Here is a 17,280-nt window from a genome sequence, read left to right on the forward strand (position 1 = left end):
AAATTACATTGAATGAAGAATAATTTGGCAAGGAAAAGATAAGTGAAATGTAGGTGGCTGTCTTTCCATCTTGAAGGGTCAAAGTGCATGGGACACATTAGGTTTGGGCAGCATCATGCCACGGAGCAGAACTAAGAAGGAGAATGGACATGAGAAAGAGGTAGAATTTGTCTCTTCATGAGAAAGAAAGAGTTTTGTAGCAGGGAGCTTTTTTTTTTTTCCTGTTTCTTTTCAAGTTCACTTTGTAGATGGCAAATGCAGCCCCTGCAGCTATCTTGAGGCAAGCTGACTGCTTCAGATAGAAAAGTTCATTCCTTAGTTTTTCAGATATCTCTCATACAGTATTTCTGTGCTGCCTTCTTTATTGGCAGCTTCAGAATGCTCCAGTCTGGTCCTCTGAGAATGGGAGAAAATATCTCCCAGGAAGATGGAAAGGAGGTCAAAGCTCTGTTTTGTTCCTTCAGCCATAACCTTCTATATTTATGCTTCCTTGAGACTTGAGATAGACAAAAGTTAATCTAAATGCTTATTACTTGTAGTCTCCATTCATCAAGTATAACACGTTCAAAAAAAAGTAAAAGATCAAACTGAAAGTAACAGAGGTATGGGTGCCATTTGAACAGGTCCTAACAGAGTAAGGATTAAGTTTTGGATTAAAGGCAGACTAGCTCCACTTCAGTCCTGTGCCTTATACCTTCTCTCTCCTCCAGGGTCATCCCAAACAGTATCCTGTATACAGTACCTGCTTTAGAAAATGTACAAAAAGGCAGATGTGCTGCAAATTTGAGAGATAAATCGGAAATGCTACTCCATTATTGTACTCAATGCATTTGTTACAACAGATTAAGCTTGCTTCAGCGCTTTGGTGACTAATGAATCTTGGCTGTGGCTTGGTAGGAAGGAACAATAAACCTGACCATTCATGAGTAGTATATATCACTGAAGAAGCAAACCAGATTTAATCTCAAACTGTATCCAGAACCAGAGAAGGCTAACAAGCCTGCCTTTCTGCCTTCAAATCATTACAGCCCTGTCTCCTAAAACAAAAATAATTATCACCTTGAGTTACACCCCTACTGTTCTCCTTTTTTCCTTTAATCAGTTTTGATTTCTTCTATACTAGAAGTCTTTTCTTTGTTTAGTTTTCAGACAGACTAGCCTCAAATTCATGATTGTTCTGCCTCAGTAGCCTGAGGGTCAGGGTCAAAGTCATGTATCCCTTTGCATTGTTGACACAAAACTGCATGTGTGAAAAAAAAGTATTAAAAACTGTACAATAACTATGAAATCTCTATAGTACTGTATAGAAATGGTTCAAGAGCCATTTTAACTAATTAATTAATTAATTAATTAATTCTTCTCTCATATATTAGATCTTGTCCTCAATTTCCTATCCCTACTTGCCTCCCAGTCTCTGCCCCTCACCCATACATCTCCTTTACCAAGATCCACTCAGTTTCCCTTTTCTTTCAAAAAAGGAGCCACTTTCCCAGGGATATCAACCAAACATGGCATGAAAAGTTACAGTAAGACTAGGCACATACCCTCATATCAAGACCGGTACAGGAAACCCAATAGGAGGAAAAGGGTTCCAAAAGCAGGCAAAACAATCAGAGACCTGTTCCCACTGTTAGGGATCCCATATGAATACTAACGTACCCAACCATAACACATAGGCAGGAGACCTAGCTCAGACCTATCTGGGCTCCTATGACTATAGTTTCAGTCTTTGTGAGTCTCTATGATCCCTAGTTGTTTGGTTCCGTGAGCTGTGTTCTTGTAGTGTGGTGTCCTTTACCTCTTTGGCTCCTACAATTCTTCCTCTGCATCTTCTGCAGAATTCCTTGAACTCTACCTAATGTTTGGCTGTGGTTCTCTGTATTTACTCCTATTAGTTGCTGGATTAAGCCTCTCTGATGATGATTATGCTAGGCTCTGCTCTATGAATATAGCAGATTGCCATTAGGAATCATTTCATTAACTTTTTTTCCAGTTGTGCTTGGTTCTATTGTAGGTCTCTGATAAAGGTCTATTCTAAAAGACCTCTATTTTAGGTCTTTTCTGATAAAGGAAGATTTGTGCAATTTTATAAAATGATTCCATTTCTATCCCCATATCACTTAAAATCTGCTTAGTAGTTTGTATTTTTTTTTTCACCAAAAATTCAGGCCAGTTCCTACTGATTAATATTCAGCAGCTTTCACTTTAGTAACTACTATGCCCTGCTCCCTAGGAAGGGCTGGTGAGGGAAAGGGCTTAGCTGTAAATCTTTTCTTCCCCATTCAGATACTTTGCTTAGCCCTACCTGCTTTTCTTCTCCCTTCCCCCCACTCTCTCTCTCTTTTGAGACAGATTTTCTTTGTGTAGTTTTGGTGCCTGTCCTGGATCTCACTCTCTAGACCAGGTTGACCTTGAACTCACAGAGATCTGCCTGGCTCTGCCTCCCCCTCCCGAGCACTGGGATTAAAGGCTTGTGCCACCACTGCCCAGCTCCCTACATGCTTTTCAAACCATACATCCTTTTCTAAATAAAGGCAGGACACAAAAACAGAAAATGACAAAAATTCTTACTTAAGTCACTCTTAACTAGAGACATATTTCCTGCTAAGGATTTGTCTTCATCTACTTGAACATTTTGGCCTCAGACTTTGATATATTCCAAACATTCTGAATGTGTCCTTCAACACACTGGTATCAAAACTTTACCTCCATTAGGACAGAGGTGGGGGATCTTGAAGGTGTGCAGCTCATATGTGTGTGGAGATGGCCCTTGTGAAATTGTTCTAGTTGATGACTTCCCACTCTACTCTTTTTTCATTATGTGGAAACCCAGCATCAGCCTTCTTCTCTATGCGCTGATGAAATTTGAAGGCCTCACTAGATCCTCACATAGTATATCTTAGATATACTATCTTATAGAACTGTAAAAAATATTTACTTTCATTTATAAATTGCTTACTCTTCGATATTGTCATATAAGCATAAATGGGTAAGTAGATATTTAGCAGGAATGACTAATATTTGTTCTCTTATGATTTTGATGCACATTTTTTCTTTATGCTCAAGGTTTGTGAAGCTGGAGCAACTGTACCCCAAGCAGTTAGTGAAGCACATCTTTCTTGAAGAACATTTCTTCCAGTTTTGATGAATATTATTTAGAATGCACTCTATGTCCTGCACTATGCCAATTATACTAAGTGTTTTTGGATTTTCTAACTTGTGATTTTTTTTGGCTAATAGTATTTAATAACTGAATATGTTTGAACTACCAGTTAACATAGCTTTAAGTTTTAACATTTTTAATAAATTTAGTATATTTTAATAAATTTAGTCCTTTACAATGTGGATTTCTTCATGCTGAGGATGATGTACTTTAGAGAATTTAGTGAACACAGGAAATGCTTCCCAAATAAATAAAGGTACACAAATATGAAATAAAGGGAATTTTAAACAATATTCTTTCTAGAAACTATTTATAATTTGCATAAAGTTGTAAAAGAATTACTGTGAAATCTATTCTCGTCAGTTGATTTCTAGGCATAAAACATTATGGAATGCATTAACCTAACTGTTTTGACAAGGGCTGTTAAGAAAAGATTTAAACAAAACATGAAGCAGCACATTGTCCAAACTATTTAATCAAGTTACTTTGTTCAGATTTTTTTTTTTTTTTTTTTTTTTTTTTTTTTTTTTTTTTGGTTTTTCGAGACAGGGTTTCTCTGTGTAGCTTTGCGCCTTTCCTGGTACTCGCTTTGGAGACCAGGCTGGCCTCGAACTCACAGAGATCCACCTGGCTCTGCCTCCCGAGTGCTGGGATTAAAGGCGTGCGCCACCACCGCCCGGCTTTTGTTCAGATTTTATGAAGAGTGAAGTTCTGTAACCTTTTACAGAAAAATAAATACTGGTCTTACTCCCACTGAATAAAAATCTATAAAATAAAACATTTTACAATGAATCAGTTTGTTGAATATGGATGTGTTATTAATGTATAAAATATAGCAAAAAAAACTAGTACAAACTATTAGGTGAAACTACTTATTTATAAAGTGTGAGAAACACATTTTATCTTTAAAGTCTATATAACATGATATCTAAGTGTGTGTGTGTATGTGTGTGCATGTGTAATATTACCATAGACATCATGGCCCTACTATCACAAAATTAGCCAACTTGTGCTTTAGAGAAAATGCTTCTTGAGACATCTGAGCTCTAAGACTGTCTTTTCTAAATTGCTTCAGTGAAAATTAATCCCTGAAGTAACAAAGCAGTCAAAGTGAATGTTAGATTGGGAGAGGTTCCTTCAAAGTTTCCCCATGTTTCCTGTGAGAACGGACACCACCAGGACAAAGCCCAGTGATATTCAAGCAGGGATATTTGGCAGTAGCTCACAAATTTCTTAAATGCAGGGGTATTTAAAAATTTTCTGCCAGGATTTACCTGTTAACTTAATTTATTATTTTACCCCAAATAGATGAATCATTTGAAGCAGAAAATGAACATATCAAATTTTTAGAAACTTGATAGATATTTAAGCATTATACCACACATGAGTCACAAGCGGAGGTGAAGAGAATTAGGATGTGCTGATCCTCATTGCTGTTTGCATGAATCATTTCAATTCAAAGACACAAGTTTATAAAGATTATTGTTATGTGAAAATGATTATGTTGGGCTTATTTGGTATGAAGCAGTAGAGGACTGAAATAGATATTAATTCCAAGAGTAATTATTTATTCACTTATTTGTATGTTTCATGTTCCTCAAGAAATCTGAAAATTTAACATGCAGCCAAGAGTCTTTTCTGACAGAGTAATATAAAATACCTTGCACTTGCTTTGAACCATGAGTGGGTAGTATCTGCTCACTCAGGAGTCATTAATAGACCCTGGGGACATGAAGCCTATGTCAGAAGTCAACATTCAAGCAATCAACAAGTGTCTCACTTACAAAGGCTTGGCTGATAAAAAAAACACTCTGGAAAAGCCTTATATCTATATAAGATATTGAATGTAAGGTTTCATATTTCAATTAATTTTAGATGTTAATAAAAACTACAGTAAAATGATGATGTGATGAAGGAAATTGTTTCTTAGCAGAATTTAGAGGAAACCCATTGAATATCACATAATCTGCTCAAAAATCAAATCATTCATAAAGTAAGATGTGGGTTCCAGGTCAAGATCAAATCACAGATAAGTTACAAAATAATTCAAGGCAGTGAACAATGGACTTTTTCAGTCTTACAAAGGTTATATGAAGCACTTCTTCTGCATTATTCTCTAGTATCATGGAACAGTCACTAAACTAGAAAGTGGTCTGGTTCAAACAAATTTAAAGAAGTTTTGTTTTTGGAATGGAATATAGATTTAAACCAACTTTTGAGAAAATTATGCTAATTTTGTTTAAAAGAAATTGAAATGGTTCAAAATGAGAATTGTATTCAACATCTCTGCAAGCCAAGAAACAAGAAGGAAAATAGGCCAAAGATCTTCTGAAAGACATCGTCAGAGACCTCAAAACCTCCCAGTGGATCCCACCTGATGGTCAAGCACCTCCAAGTATTGCCTCTCACATGCTTGCAATCTTGCATATGGGATGTTGAAGCAGGAGAGTCAGGAGATATTTGAGGCCAGGCTGAGGCAAATGAGACTCTGAATTATTAAAGCAACAACAATAATAAAAACTAAATAATTATAAAAATAAAGGAAGAACAGAAACCATAAAAACATGCAATGTTTCTGAAGAAACAGGAAAGACAATTTAGTCTTCAGATTTCAGGGCTGACCTGGGTAACCCACAAGCCCTAGAGGCTAAGGAGGTAAGCAGCACAATGTAGAGAGCTGAATAAGGCCAGAGATAAGGACCTGCAATGAAATGTGAACCTAATTAATTTTATCAATAAATCCAGGAGTCAGATATCAGAGTAATAACCTGAAAAATCAGAGAAGCAGAGGAGCAGCCACAAATGACTTCTTACTTCTCCAGATCCTCCAGCAGAAAGGGAAAGATCTTGTCTCTGCCCCACCTTATCACTTCCTGTCTCCACCTTCAGAGTGTTGGGATTAAAGGCATGAGCCTCCCAAATGCTGAAATTAAAGACATGAACCACCACTGCCCAGCTTCTATGGTTAACTATTAGCTAGCTCTACCCTCTGATCTCCAAGAAAGCTTTATGTGTCAGAACACAAAAAGAATATTATACAACATGCTTTTCTTGAGGAGTCTGTGGATGGAAAGGCACCCAGCACTACTCTGAGTTTCTGTTCCCCCCACTTTGTTCTGAAAGGAGACTGTATTACACTTCTTTATTTAGAGTATGAGTGTGAGGAGGGGGAAAGGAGGCATCAGAGTTAGATAATTCTTTTCGCTGTATACTATCAATCATAAATCTATCTGAAGAACTGAACTATCTAATGGACTATGTGTACACCTGGACATGATATAGATCATAGGATCTGCAAGTATGAGACAATAGGACATGTTGGAACTGATGGAAATTTGCAAGTCTGGAGATAGGTCACACTCATTTCCATTGGGAACTGCAATAGATATGGATAAGTCTCCATAACCAATCTTACTTTTACATACACATTTTAAAATTCATTATAGTGTTTTGAGATTACAATAAAAATTTACATTTTCCCCTTTCCTTTCCTCCTTCTAATCTTTCCCAATCCCCATTCTTACTCAAATTAATGGCCTTGTTACTTAAAAATGTTTGTATATATATATATGTGTGTGTGCACGTATATATATATATATATATATATATATATATATATATATATATATATATATATATACATGTGCATATATACATGTATAAAACATATTCAGCCCATATAGGGTTATTTGTATGTATATGTATTCAGGGACTGATCATTTGGTATTGGATAACTAATTGGTGGGCTGTTCTCTGAGGAGGACTATTTCTCCTGTTCTCAGCATTCCTTTGTTCTTTGTCTAGAGTCGGAACTTCCCTTTTTTCACATTAACATGTCTATTAGCATTGATTTGTTGGTACTCTTTTAAACAATTATATTGAATGACTTCATAGTGTACCTTTTATGACATTTCTGTAGTACATGATCTACACACAGCAAACATCCTGTTTCACTGGCTTGTACAATCTTCCCTACTGTCCTTTCAAAATGATGCCGTGTTTTAGGTGCAGGGATTATGTTACGGATGTATTAGCTGAGAATAGCCTATATATGTGACTGTAACTGTCCTGGATTTTGCAAAGAGAAGTTTCCTCATCCTATTCCAATTCATATGCTGATCTGAGATGAGACTGCATGGCTCCTGACAGAATAATAAAACTATGATAAAGTGACAACAAACACTGTATTTTCTGGGTAAGCATCATAAGCCAGTAAGACTATTTAAAAATAAATACACATATTTATTTGGTATGGTGTGTGTGTGTGTGTGTGTGTGTGTGTGTGTGTGTGTGTGAGTGTGTGTGTGAGTCTGCTGTTATCATGCATCATGCCCACCAGAGTGTGCATGTAAGCGGTGAACTGAAGCTGGAAGTGGAAGCTCAAAACCTATGAGTGAAAAAAGACCCTCATTACAATATAACAGCCATAGTTGCTTTGTCACAGTGATAAAAGCTATTGTACCCAATGAATATTTTCATATTACATATCCATGCAAGTTGAGGTTTTAAAGTTCTGAATATTATTGGCTGATAATTATGGCGATATTTTATTTGTGCTGAAATGTGATTTTATTTGTATGTTAATAAATAAATTTGAGGGGGGGAGTCAGAGCTAATAGCAAGCTATTTAGCAGAAGTCTGGCAGTGGTAGCACGCACTCTTAATCCGATCACATGGCAGGCAGAGTCTCTATGTTCAAGGACATAGCCAGCTTGGTGACACACACCTTTAATCCAAGTACCAACCATAGAGACCTGGAGGTCTATATAGACAGGAAGTGATGAAGAAGTCATGTGATTGGGTTTAGAACCAATGAGAAGGCAGAACAGAAAGTTAATAAAAAATACAGACACACAGGAAATAGCTTTCTTTTCTGAGGGGAAGGATCGCAGCAGCTGGTAAGCTAAAGGCTATTTGCTGGTGCTCAACCTCTTGGGCTTTGAACTCTTTATTTGGCTCTGTGTTTCTTATTTAATAAGACTGTTTAGAATTACATCTACAGATAATACTAAAAATATATTTAGCATTGAAAATTTGTTTCATTTCTTCCAGTTTGGACTAACTCAAAATATTAAATTAATCACTGTGAGAAAATATTTGGAGAAATGATGGACTTTGGTTAAACTTTGGAGGCAATTTACTTTACTCATTAAGTATCCTATGGAATTTATGTTTCATTGCAAGTTCTATATTGTATTAGTTATAAGTAATAGAAGATTGTATGTTGTGTGAGAGACATAAACAAATGTCTGTTTACCCCAGATTGGGCAGTGATGACAGACAGAATGATGATTCCATCAAAGTCCAACTTGGTGAGTAAATGAGTTTATTGGGTTTACTGACAGGGGAGGAGGTTTATGTACAGTGGCCTAGATACTCAAAGGCAGGTATATCACTGAAAAGCCCACTTTGGCATGGATGGCTACTCAAGAAAGCTGGATCCTTTGGAGACCTGCAGACTTCAAGTCTCCTGAAAGGTTTGTGTGACCTGCCAGTGAGTTTCTTCTAACCAGCAGCTTTCCTGCTTATGTAATTTAAAGAAGGGACCTTGTAAATTGTGTAAGCTAAGCTTTAGAGATTATATGAGACTTGGGAATTGTTTTTTTTTCCCCTGAATCTTAATGACTCTCTTTCCATAGGATCCTTCAACTTGGATTTTATTTATCTACAACAGCATGATAGTGAGATAATAAAACTTAGAGTAATAAGTCTCAGAAAACAAAAGATATGTGAGTAGCTTATTCCAATCATCATGCTATCTTTAATTATCAATGGGTGATGATGTAAAATTAAGGAGTATAAAGATACTTTATTTAATGTTTATATAGAAAACAAGTAATTATTTTGTAATGATTTATTATAATGAAAGAAAAAAATTGAGAACCTTTATAATCACCATTACTTCCATTCATGTTGGGTTCTTTAAGATTCGATCTCTTCTTATTTAAAATAAGATTTACAAATCTTGTGCAACTACCTATGGTCAGATATTTCTCTCCTTGGTTCCTCCCTAAGCACACAATATTGACATTTTAAAAATATTTTGAGAAACAAATGAATGTTAGACATATTCAAATTTAATAATTTCAAGAGCTATGCCACCATCTTCATGTGATTTTTAAAGGAAATAGTCCCTGTGTAAATTTGAATTTGATGGTCAGGCAACGATACAGACGTACTGGGACTTTATGTGGACTTTTCTGTTGTGATCATCATCAACATGTCACTTGTTAATGCACCAAATGTTTCCCATCTCCCTGTTCTTTGTTTTGTTCACCAGAAGACTTAATGATAAAGGACTAAGAGTAAAGCTTTGATAATATCTCTGAAGCTTTGTTAGAGTGTCCAAAATAAAGGCAACATTTTTGTTTTTAAAGTTTGATATGCAGTGAAGTGAATTGTGGACTGTATAGCTTCATTATTAAAGAATAAGACAACATTTTGTATGATTTCTACAAATAATTTATTAATTATTTGCTTCTTAGTGTTTAGATGTGATAAAATACTGATGCTTGTCAGGATATTTAAAAAATGAAAACACTTATGACAAAAGATTTCCAACTCAGGTTACATAATCAGTAATGGTATTAATTTGTAGATATTTTAGGAAATGATTGCACCTTAAACAAAGTTTAAGTCTTCTCTAGTTCTTTAATTCAGAAATATCGGATCTGAGACTTATCTGAAGAGAGTGTATGTCGTTCCTGGAATGAAAATGACATCATTAGTGTCTATCAGTTATTTAGTTTATAAGCAGATGGAGGTAAAAGGAACAAGGTGTTAGAAGTTCTTAGAATAGCATACAGGACAAACTTCAGCATGATTGATTTTTCAATCCTTTCTGTGTTTTAGAAGAAAATTCTCTTGGGAGCTCCAGATACTGAATTTAAACTCAGACAGGCAGCCTGTTTAAGAAATAACTGAATGTAAATGATTTGTCCTGGATGGTAGGTTCTTGTAAAAAAAAAAAATCACTCTTTCTTAAAATTATCAGTTGTACAAGAACACATATTTCACTTTTGAGGAAAATTTGGTTTGTTGATGTGTGTACTTTTTTTTTTTCCGTTTTTCGAGACAGGGTTTCTCTGTGTAGCTTTGCGCCTTTCCTGGGACTCGCTTGGTAGCCCAGGCTGGCCTCGAACTCACAGAGATCCACCTGGCTCTGCCTCCCAAGTGCTGGGATTAAAGGCGTGCGCCACCACCGCCCGGCCTGATGTGTGTACTTTAACATGCTGTGTGAGTATGGAGCACTACTTTCAAGGATAATTATAAAAATCATTAAAAGTATGTTGCCTAATTATCCATAGGATTAAAGGCAATCATTGCCTTTTACTTTGGTTCATTTGACCAACATTCTTAGATTTTTATAGAAATCTTAAAAGTTAAAGATTGGACAAATGGATTTCAAGTTCATGACTACCTTTAAAGAAATCACTATATTTGTGATGTATATTTTAATTATATAGCTTTAGTTGAATGAATAAATACCTTCCATCATGATTTGATCATATTTGTTCTCATCTCTTTTACCTTGTCTATTTAATAATTCAATGTTTTGATTTCTATTTTGAATATCTGTCATCAAATTTGTTTCAGCATTTAGAACTAATTTATAAATATTGTCTCACTCACTCTATCAACTGTGATGCCTATTTTTCTTAAGGCTACATTTAATTTTAGTCTTATAATAAGAGAGAAAATATATTATTCATTCCTATCGCTTGCTATTATTTGAAATATATTCACTCATTTCCTTGGCAAACATTTGCTGAGCAACTAATGTATTGACCCAGTTAAGCATATGAAACACATATTCATTCACATGTTTATTTCTTTATAGAGGTTTGCCCAACTTCAGGGAGTTCAACTGAAAATTATTCAAGAATGAAATAAAAGAATACAGACATATATCATAACACCTACTGGAAACTGGAATTTTATTGGTCCACAAAGATAAATTTAAGCTTTTTACTTCTTTGTAATTTGTTTCTTTTTTTTTTTTAGGTTTTTCGAGACAGGGTTTCTCTGTGTAGCTTTGCGCCTTTCCTGGGACTCACTTGGTAGCCCAGGCTGGCCTCGAACTCGCAGAGATCCGCCTGCCTCTGCCTCCCGAGTGCTGGGATTAAATTGTAATTTGTTTCTTGATGTCCACAAAGATCAAGTTCATGTGCTCATAGAGCCCTTCTCAGGAGTCTGTGATAGCAAACATCATTGCCATCACTTGCATCATATATTGATCAGTTTCTATTTGTGGTAGATGTCTCTATTTAATAATCTATATGTTATATTTCTTTTCTTTCTGAAATATGAAATTCACAAAGGAGAAAAGTTATTGTTGTTTTTAATAATGTGACACAGATAAATAAAACAAAAATGAAAGAAAGACAAATGGATGAATAAAATGATAAATGGTTGTAGAGTTAAGTGATAGGGAAAGACATAGCTTTCTACCATAATTGAGGAGGCAGGGAAAAATTAACATTTAAGTTACTGTAAGGAAAAAAGCCAGACCGACAATTGATATAACAAACAAGGCTATGAGAAGAAAAGGAGTGGAATTTTCTTAACTTTTGAATGAAGTATTGATTGATTACATGTATCCAATTTCATCAACTTGAAAATTGTTCAGCATACACAGAGAGATAAAGCAGGCATTTGTCTTTCCAAATACTAAATAAAACCCATAATATACCCAAGGACAGTATACAAATTATGAACTATACACCATACGGACTAGGTACGGATGGGAGTATCTCCAGTGAGAATAAAAATGTTTATCACATCACTTACATGAACTGTGTATGCCCTTGTATATTTTGGCATTTGTAGCATCAGATAATCATATTTTATTTGTAAAATCATGAAGTAATTAAGTTCATAATTCATTTTTAATTTTAAAATTCTAAAATGTGTGTGAAACTAGAGTTGGTTGCGGTTCTCTTACTTTATAATGACAAAACTCAATTGGAAGCATATGGGACATGTGTTAGACTATTTTGTGAACACTTATAATTTGTTTACTTCAGAAAAATTAATGTACTCATTACATGATTCTGAGAGTAGGTGTGATGCAAGTAATGCTTAAAAATTAAATCTTAAATTTATAAAAACATTAATTCTTTAACTTACTTTAAAGACTATTAGATAGTCAATTATGAGCTTACAAAGGCTTAATGCAGAAGCAAAAATTTAGAATTTTATTCATTATATACAGTTAAAAGGAAAACTGAAGTGCTATAATAGTGTTATCTAAAATAAATAGTTATATTTGCATCATATAAAATAGAAGACAAATTTCACTGTAACACAAAAATGAAATTTAAGACTTAACAGGCAGAAAATGTAAATGATATGTGAAAATAGAAATCAACTGATAAGTGTATAAATATATTTGATTTGTTTATCCATTGGATATGATTTAGATGCTGTATTTTTAATTTGAATAACATTAATGCAAAATCTTGATTTTAAACATCAGTACTAGGCAACTTTAAGTACACAATGAAGCTATACATTGGCACATCCTTACTGGAAAAGTAGAACAGCATTAAAAACACTACATTCATCTTTCTTTACCTGAAGCTGTGGCAAACTTCACAATTCAACTAAAATAGAATCTTTAACATTTCAGATGACTAGAAATTATCTCAGGTGCACACAATAAAGACATCAAAGAGCAATTATGCTACCAATCAGAATTCATATTTTAAATGAATCTTCCGTATACAATTTTAATAGATTACAAATTATATTAATTTTAAAGATGAGCCCTATGGGTGTTTACAGAGGTAAATTTTAAAATGAATTCAACTGGAACATAAAATTGTTACATAGGTATGTTAAAATGATGTTAGAGTGGCAATTTTACAGAATTCAAATTAATATTTATGAAAAAAAGACCAGAGATACCTTATGAGTAGTTATAATTTGTGTCCTATACCAGTGGAATGTGTGTTTTTTTCCATTCTTTTATGATGCTTTTTATAATTTTCAAGTAAATATATAATACTGTTTCAAGCCAAATTAATGTTGTCAAAAATTACTTTGAACAAATATGAAATGTTTCTTCATTGAATAGGCTTGTGTAAGGGTGGGTATGAAGTAGCTATATCCACTTAAAATTTTTCTTAAAAATAGAATATATATTTAACAGGTAAATGGTACCTTGTTGATTACTACATTGTGTACTTCTTGGAGACAATAACTGAAATAATTTAATTAAATTTCTTTAGTCACCTATAAACTAGAGTCACTATTTAAAATGCAAACAAAGATACTATGTTGGAAATATATTAAAAGGATGACTAAATTTTTATTCAGGTTAAACCTTCAGTTTTAATTTTATATAGTACAATTGAAATTATGTAGTCCAACAGCCTTCATATATTATACACAATAAACTGCATGCAATGATGAATTAGTATTTAATTATTTATGATAATTAATATGTGGATAATAATTCATTCTTTCTACATTTTTCAACATTTTTGATAGGGTTGGCCTAGAACCAAAGATTCAAAATGTAAAATAAAAAGGCATGTCTTTGCATGTCTTGACTTAACAGAAACTGGGGCAAATCAAAACCACAAAATCACTAATAAGACATTTACAAACATAATAATTAATATAATAAAGATAAATTAGAAATGGAGATCTGAAATAGTGACACTCCTTGGGAAGAACTGTGGACAAAGTCAGTTTGAAGTCATGATTTTTAAAATTTTAAATTGAGATATAGAATCACAAAGCAATTTTTCAATGACACCTGTCATTCAAAGCTACGTTAGAGTTATCATTCCAGTTTCTTGATTCAAATATTTTGTAGTTTATAACACATTTCTCTTTCTTTTTTTTTCTTTTCTTTTTTTTTTTTTTTTTTTTTTTTGGTTTTTCAAGACAGGGTTTCTCTGTGTAGCTTTGCGCCTTTCCTGGGACTCACTTGGTAGCCCAGGCTGGCCTCGAACTCACAGAGATCCGCCTGGTTCTGCCTCCCGAGTGCTGGGATTAAAGGCGTGTGCCACCACCGCCCGGCACATTTCTCTTTCTAATATTTAAAGTCACAGTGGTTTTCAGTATGATAGTTGGTGTTTTACAAGGTCGTTATTAATTTAACATGTCAATATTGGAGTGTGAAGAATCATAAGAAAAGCACATGTCAATAATAGAGTATTAAGAGTCAGAGATAAAGTATGTAATTCTAGTCTACATCACTATACATAAATAGCATTGTAATATGTCTGTGCAGTGCTTCAAATAACAAGATAGTCAAAATGTTTAGATCCATGGTGAAGAAGTGGGTAACATTTGAAATGATGACATTCTCTTCACAATTGAACATATTAAATCTATCCACCAAATCAGGCCACTTTTAATTTCAAATAAGCTACCATGGCCCTTAGTCTTAGAAATCCCCTTGATAGAAAGTTCAAAATGCCAAAGTATTTGGTGTCATTTTCTTGAAACTAGAGATATGTGACTTTCATATGGGTTTTCTATAGCCACTTTCTTCTTCTCTTTTTAACAAAGGAGCAACAATGAAAGTATGAAAGGAAAGATGATGAAAGGGATATTTCTATTGTCATTCATGCTCCTTTATTGATCCGTGTGAACAATATTCTCCTGGCAACCCTGCGCCTTCTCTTCTTCTTCTACCAATTAGATCAGATGGAGATCAATAGACTATCTTTAAGCCTAGCAGGTTAGGTTAAATAAAAGACTTATTCTCCTTTATGCTAGCTGTGCACCATGTATGATTTGTATTTTCACCATAAATTCTCAAGGATGATCTTCTGTAACGTCCTTCATGACCATTAACTCACTAGATGCAGAGTAATTGAGAGAAAAGTCAGAGAGTTAACAAAAGATTGGGTGAGATACAAAAATTTATTTCATCTTCTCAGGAAAAAATTGTCCTCAGGAAATATGAAGTTACAAACCAAAGCAGAGCTGTCTATGTGTGTAGCATAGCTCCTTAGTTTCCCAGAGGAGAGATCAGTCATTTTTTTCCAGAGGAAAAGAGAAATTCATACTAGTGAATAAGTTTTGAAACATGAATAAGAGTAACAAAATAAAAGCCATGCATATTTAAGATGGCTGTATTAGTAATGCTTGTGCATATACATTGTATATAACACTAATACAAGACAGAACTCTCCCTCCTGAGTTCTACATTCCCAGAGTGGGGTTATTGCTCCATTAAATTATTTGAAGATTGTCAAATCCCATATACAATGGCATTATAAGCAAAAGTCATATCTTGTTGCTGGGGAGAAGTGAAGGGTAACATTATTATGATTCATTCTTGTAAGTGGGTAATAGACTGAAATGCACTGAGCATGCATCTACTAGAGAAGTGGAATTGTTCCACATAGAATAAAGAGCCACTAGAAGAGGATGATAATGAATGGTGAACTTTATAGTTAGGTAGCTAGAGTGAAGGCTTGGCTGATGTTTCCATTACCAACCTCATTTTTCCAGAGTTAACAGCCCATATTTGTCAATGAACTCAAGACCACCACCACCACCAAACAAAATCACTTCTTAGAAAGACTGATCAGAGATAAATATGTAACTTAGAAAACTGAATTTAAAAATAAGTTCTAAACTAGAAATAAGCTCATATTTTTGTTCATTATGTGCATGTACATATAAATCAGAGTCTCAATTGTGGTCCCAATTCTAAGACTCAAGAGATAGAAGGTATATCTGATTATACTTGCATTCTAGTTAGTTTATTATCAAACTGGGTAATGGAACCACATTCAAGGCAATATTCATCATGAGTTTACATCCCTTCCTAAGCTTCTTTATGCTGATATAACTGAAGTGCATGATGGTTCAGAGGATGTCAGAGCACAATAGCTGGAGGATGGAAGAAATTGGGCATGAAGATTCCATCTTGTATTTAATGGAGCACTCTCCAGTGCATTAGCCCTTAGCCAGAGCCCAAATATGGCTAGTTAAATTAAAATAGATATATGATGTTAAACTAACCATTAAGTTCTTTATTCCTGTTAACTGAATTACAAATATTCAATAGATATAAGTTCCTTGGTAAGCTATAATTTGAACAGAGTATAACCATCATCATAGAAAAGTCCATTAGATAGTTTTGCTCCAACAGAGATTTTATTATATATGGTGACATGCTTCTATGTTCTACTTCTTATTTGGTTATTTGGTCTGTAGTAGATCTTACCATTTCTTAACATGGAGAAATAAGAAAATGGAATATCTGTAAGTATATCAAATTTATGTATATTATTTAAATTTTTATGATAGCACTTATCTCTTCCTCCCCCTTTTTTTTAAATACAATCAAAGTTGTTCTTTGAATCTTTCATAATGGTCATGAGAGATTGATTAACAAGAACCAGCATAGATATTGGCCAACAATACTTAAAAAAATTGAAGAAGGTGGGAAATAGCTCAGTTGGTAAATTTCCTACTGTGGAAGAGTGAAGACAGGTATTTGAATCCTAGTATCTCTGTGAAAACTAAGAGTGTGGTGCACATATGTAACTCCACCACTGGGGTGGCAGAGACTGGTGAATTCCTGGAGCTCATACCAGCAAGCTTAGCCCAATTGATGATCTCCAGGTTTTGTGAGAACTTTTCTCAAAAACAAAGTAGAGATCAGTCAAGAAAAATACCCAAAGCCAGTCTTCACACACATATACACCCAAATAAACATGCACATATGAGTGAAAATGAATACAAACATGAATACACACACACACAGACACAGAGAGAAAGGGAGATGGATAGATAGATAGATAGATAGATAGATAGATAGATAGATAGATAGATAGAAGAACGTGAGTAGCACAGGTCTCTAAGAAGATTAAAGTAGATAATTTATTTTATGAGTTAGTGTTGGATGTATCTAATGCATGTATTACAGTTGTTACATGTTGCCATTAGCACCCATTAGCATTCCCACTGTATAGTTTATACAAAATGCAAATTCTGTCTAATAGGCAGAATCTTGTATTTGAAAGAATATTTGAATTGTAGTTATAAGTAAATCTTAGCTCAGAGAAAGTAAATAAAGAATATTAATAAAAAAATAAAAATTGTACCATCTAAAGATGTTCACACTCTAGACCCAAATCCCA

The sequence above is a fragment of the Peromyscus californicus genome, unplaced genomic scaffold (assembly GCF_007827085.1).
Source record: "Peromyscus californicus insignis strain IS unplaced genomic scaffold, ASM782708v3 Scaffold_9__1_contigs__length_137607984, whole genome shotgun sequence".
Classification (NCBI taxonomy): domain Eukaryota; kingdom Metazoa; phylum Chordata; class Mammalia; order Rodentia; family Cricetidae; genus Peromyscus; species Peromyscus californicus.